Consider the following 5,775-nt stretch of genomic DNA (forward strand, 5'->3'; position numbering starts at 1 on the left):
CCCCCCCCCCGCCCCCACAGCGCCAAGACGCAGCGCCCGCGGCGGGCGAGCAGGGCCAGGCAGCCGAGGAGGGCGAGCAGGGCATGCAGGGCGCAGCGCCGCCCGGCGGCCGTCCCCGCGCGGGTGTCTGAAAGCGCTTTCCGCTGCTAGCCCGGGTCCTGCCCTGCTGGGAGGAAGAGACCCTGGACGCTTTCCTGCCCTCTGGCCTCGGCCACCTGCGGGGCAGCGGCTCCCAGCGTGTCCATTGTGCCCCCCAGGCAGAGCCCGCTGCACCGCGAGCCCGGCCCGCAGCCTCCGGGGGCCGCGACAGGAGCGGGACGTGGAGTCTGAGTGAACCCTCCTGCTGTACAAGCGCGCTAAGTCATCGGCGAGCCGGAAACTTGGTAGCCCCAATCTTCAGAGGAGACCACCGAGGCACCGGACGGCGTCGTAACGTGCTCAAGGGACGCAACGAGCAAGCTGCAGAGACAGGAGTCGAACCCAGACTCTCAAGGAAACAGGCACTAAGTTGGCTTCTCTGCGTAAACGAGTCTGCCATTGAGCTTTTTTTTTTTTCCCCCTAGCAAGAGTCCCGGATTTAGCAGTTTAAAACTCACGCTGGTTCTCTCCCATGGAGTCTCCTGGAGAGCCGAGTATGCCAGGAACTAAAATAACAAAAATCTGGGGCAGGGGCGGGAGGGAGCTTGAAGACAGCCTTAATCCGAGTGTGGAGGAGGTGCTGGGCTGGAAGGGTTACAGGTGCTCTCTCAGGGCTCTCCCACGTTGCTTTGGGACAGTCCTCGCCTGACTTGGGGGTTGAGATGGTAGCAACCCCTGAAGCGCCAGGTGGGGCAGTGTTCCAAGTGGGGAGGGTACCAGAGCGGCTGGGTTGTTGCTTGCTTTCAGCGCGGTTTCTCCCTTGGAATGATCTGATAAGCTGTCAGAAAATGGGAGTGAGGGACAGTGGTTCTTGGCCACCAGGGACTCCTGAGCTCGGCACCTCCAAACTTTCTGGGTGCGTGGTTATCAGAGTCGCGGAAATTCTAGGGCGTCATGATTTCACAGAACAGGTGACTAGACACCCGAGGGGTGACCATATCTGTCAAAATTTACAGAACTGAGCACTAAAAACGGTCAATTTTATCATATGTAAAAGTGTATCTTATTAAACCAGACTTTGAAATTTCTCTTAAAGAGTCTGGAAACAAAAGTTGGCTCATAACAATTCAGAACTAAAATGTTATACATTTATCAATTTTATGAGGGTTATGGGGTTTAGAGAGGACTGCAAGGCCAAAATGGCAAGCTATTTGGAGCCAGTAGGTGGTGTGGCTTTAAGATGCTGGATTCCCACATGGTCCACCACGGGTTGAGTCCTGAACCAGTTGCTTGAGGATCATGCAGGGTGAATGTGTTCGCTCCCAAAGTTCCAAGAGGAGAATAGAGGAGAAGGAATTGCCCATCGCCCTGGCGATGCTTTCTCACTTTTCCCCTTTCTGGCTCTTTCTAGCATACACATGTGCCTTATGGCAAAAACCTTTTTTTTTTTTTAATTTTGTTGGAAGGTGCATGTGCTCAGTGGAGAGAAACAGAAAGCGAGAAAGCACTCCCGTGGGGATGGTCATGCCACCGTCCTTTCTCCTTCATTTCTCCTTTTGGGTGTTTGGACACTCATGCACACACACAGCATGTTTTTCAAGCCACCAGGTCTGGGGTTCAGACTGTGCAGTCGGCCATGTGGCATCCAGCCACCTTAACCACCACACCACTGGCTGGCCCAGACCCCTTGCATTTTCTTTCTCTTTCTCTTTTCTTTTCCTTTCTTTTCTTTTCTTTTCTTTTCTTTTCTTTTCTTTTCTTTTCTTTTCTTTTCTTTTCATTTTCTCTCTATCTCTTCCTTTCTTTTCTGTTTTTTCTTTTAAGATATTTGCCAGACAGAGACAGTGAGACAGAAAGTAAGGGAGGGATGACCATGCCACAATACCTTCTCCTCCTTTCTCCTCTCGGGATTTTGGGAATGCTTGCACATGTGCTGGCATGATTTTCGAGCTGCTGGGTCTGGGACCTGTACTGCAGTCGGCTAAGTGGGAGTCCAGCACATTAACCAGTATGTGGCCTACTGGCTCTGACTCTTTGTATTTTCTTTCCCTTTTTTTTTTTTTAAAGCAATTACTTATTTAATTTTATTATTATTATTATTATTATTTAATTTGCCAGAGAGTGAGAGGAAAAGTGAGAAAGTTAGCCTTCAGGTCTGGTGCAAACTGTGGTTTGCCATGTGGGAGTCCAGCTTCCAGAAGCTTCTCTGGATGTTTCTTATTTAATCCTTATAATAATCTTATGAGGTAGAATTGTTACAATAATTCTCATTTTATAGACAAGGATATTGTGTAACTTGCAAGGAAGTGGCAGAACCAGGACCTGAACCAAGGCAGTCTAGACCTAGAGCCCACACTCAGAAACCCACCTTAACCCCCATGCCACTTGTTGACCTTCCCCCTTGTATTTTTATAGCAAAACTTTTTTGATGAAGAAAGCTGTGTATCGATTTCTATTCAGGCTTACTCTCCTCCTCATATCCTGGAACTTTACTCTCAGAGTACTGGGATAGAGTACTACTATATCCCTGGGAGGAAGATGAAAATATGAATACTCTTAACAAATTAGTAGGAATGAATATTTGTGAGTTTAGAGCTGAAGGGTCACCATCATAAAGAAAAAGAAGAATAGAACATACATACTTAAAAAAAATTTTTTTTCTATCTCCCACACAATTGTGTGGTGATTGGTTACCACACAATCTCTTTTCCGTATCTCCTGACTTTTGCGACATTGGCCATGCACATACACACACTCAGAGCATTTTTCAAGTTTCTGGGTCCAGGACTCAAATAGTGCAGTTGGCCATGTGGCATTCACCTGATTTAAACACCAGGTAATGTGTTGGTCCTGAACAAATATCTTTTCTCTTTTTTAAAAAAAAATTTTTCCTTTCCTTCCTTCCTTCCTTCCTTCTCTCCTTCCCTTCTTTCTTTTTTTTTGTTTTTTTTTTTGGGAGAGGTTTAGGGGGCATGTGCTTGCCACAAAGACAGAGAGAGACAGAGAGACAGAAAGTGAGAAATCAGGGGGATGGCCACACTGCAATTCCTTCTCCTCCATTCTCCTCTTGGGATCTTGGGCACATATGCATGTGCGTCCAGCGTGAGTGTAAGCCACTGGGTCTGGGACTCGAACTGTGGTGGACTACATGGGAGTCCAACGACAGCCATTACGCCAGCTGCTGGTCCCCAAGTATCTTTTAAAGCAGCATAAGCAAATTCTATTCAATGTAAATAAGAAAGAAGGGGGAAAAAGGAATAAAAGAAAGTATAGTAATATGAAATCTGATAGCAGAAGTAAAAAAACTAGTAACACATTTTCAAAGCACTTTACGTGTACCAGATGCTTCTCTGAGTGTTTCTTATTTAATCCTTATTATAATCTTATGAAGTAGAATTGTTACTATAACTCTCATTTTATAGACGAGGAAATAGTGTAACTTTCAGAACCAGGATCTGAACCAAGGCAGTCTAGACCTAAAGCCCACATTCAAAATCATTATCCTATGCTGCCTCCCAAATAGAGCAGCAATTGCAATTAATGTAAGTGGTTTAAATGTAGCAATTAAAAAAATCTTTAAAACTGAGTGAAAGAAGAGATTTGACAGTATGTTATCTATAAGATATTATTATACAACAAACTACTATATAAAAAATTGCCGACTCCAGACAACTCAACTTATTGAAAAACCATTTTATACTAGACACTAAAAAACCTTATAAACATGTCATCCTTGAAATACATTGAGTACATTTATATTCAGAAGTTTACAAGTTTTATTAAGTGAAAATAAATCCTCATTGATTACTTCTAGAAAATTCTAGGGGCCAACTTGTTATTTCAGAAACTGAAACAAAGGGAAAGAATTAAGCATACAAGGAAAATAAAAACCCAGAGGAACCTATGAATTAAAAGAGATATGAGATATATTTTAATTAGTAGCAATGTATAGACCCTGTTCAGATCCAGATTAAACCAACTGGAAAAATAAAATAAAAGAAGATGATTTAGAGGATAGACCCTGTTCAGATCCAGATTAAACCAACTGGAAAAATAAAATAAAAGAAGATGATTTAGAGATTAATTTAGGAAATGTGAACATTGAATATTTGATGGTATCAAGAAATTAATATTAAGGGACCAGCAGTTGGTGCAATGGCTATGTCGCTGGACTCCCATGTAGTCAATCGCAGTTTGAGTCCCGAACCTGGTTGCTTAAACACACTGGGCATGTGTGCATGCATGCCCAAGACCCTGAGAGGAGAATGGAGGAGAAGGGATTGCGCTGTGACCATCCCCTCAGAGTGTGATTTCTTGCTTTCTGTTTCTCTGTCTCTCTCTGTCTTTCTGGCAAGCACTCGCGCCCTATAGCAAAAGACCCCCCCAAAAAAAGAAATTTATATTAAGAAATTGGGGGTCTGATGATGACATTGGGGTCTAGTTTAAAAATGAAAGATGTGGGGCCAACAGGTGACAGAGTTGTTAAGGTGCTGGAGTCCCATATGGCCAACTGTGGTTCAAGTCCTGGACCTGGTGTCTTGAAAATCATTCTGGGTGCATGTGAGTGTGTGCCCAAAATCCTGAGGGGAGAATGGAGGAGGAAGGATTTCAGTGTGACCATGCCCCTTGGGAGGTGATTTCTCACTTTCCCTTTCTCTGTTTCTGTCAAACACGCACACCCTATGACAACAATCTAAAAAAAAGAAAAGAAAAAAGGTGCATATCTTTTAAATTTACATACTGAAACTTTAACGAGGTAAAAGGTGTAATATGTCTAAGTTATAAGACATAATCCATGAACACCCCTGGGTCTACCATTCAATTTAAGACTAAAACATTACTGTACATTTCTTCTTGAATGCAACCCCTGCCAAACCAACAATCTCAGAGCTAACTACTGTCTTATTCTCCCTTAGTTAAATGTATGTATTAACTCCCATATTTTACTTCTTAAATAATGTAATTTTGGGACTGGCAGGTAGTGTGGTGGTTAAGATGTTGTACTCCCACATGGTCCACCATGGTTCCAGTCCCAGACCTGAAGGTTTGCTTTCACTTTCCCTTTCTCTCTCTCTCTCTCTCTCTCTCTCTCTCTCTCTCTCTCGTCTTTCTCTGGTCAAATTATAATGACAAAATTAATGTTTAAAAAAATATAATTTAGTTTTCTTTTTAGGGGATGTTACAAATAATGGTCGTATTGTATATAGTTACCTGGAAGATTTTTCACTCAACATTTTTTTTTCCAGGTTAGATTTTAAACTTGAGGCTGGTCCTTTAAAGACTGAACCAAACAATGTCATTATAGACGTTTTGTCTGTGGTACAGAAGAGCAAAGCAGGCAGACTGCTGAGTCTCCAATTTCTGTGGATGACTGGATGCATGAACTGGTTAGTCTAATTTCTTGGTTTTCTTTGTCCTGTCATTTCCATTTAGTTAGGTATTAGTGCCATTTGTATGCTAATCATATCTCCTGTCTCCTGCATTTCTGCTTTTGTGTAAGCCAGAGTTGAGGTCTTCCTTTCTGTCACCGAGTGTTTGTTTCTGACGTTAGGACTCTCTTGCTGCAGCTCTTTATGGTCTATCCAGTCTCAGGAAACCACTTTCTTCTATGTCTTTCAATGAATAACGTGAGTTCTAACCGCAAAGCCACAGGAAAGCCTTAAGAATGATTCTTTTATGATGCTGGAGACCTGAGCC

This window comes from Tupaia chinensis, unplaced genomic scaffold (genome assembly GCF_000334495.1).
Source record: "Tupaia chinensis unplaced genomic scaffold, TupChi_1.0 Scaffold144016_1, whole genome shotgun sequence".
NCBI lineage: Eukaryota > Metazoa > Chordata > Mammalia > Scandentia > Tupaiidae > Tupaia > Tupaia belangeri.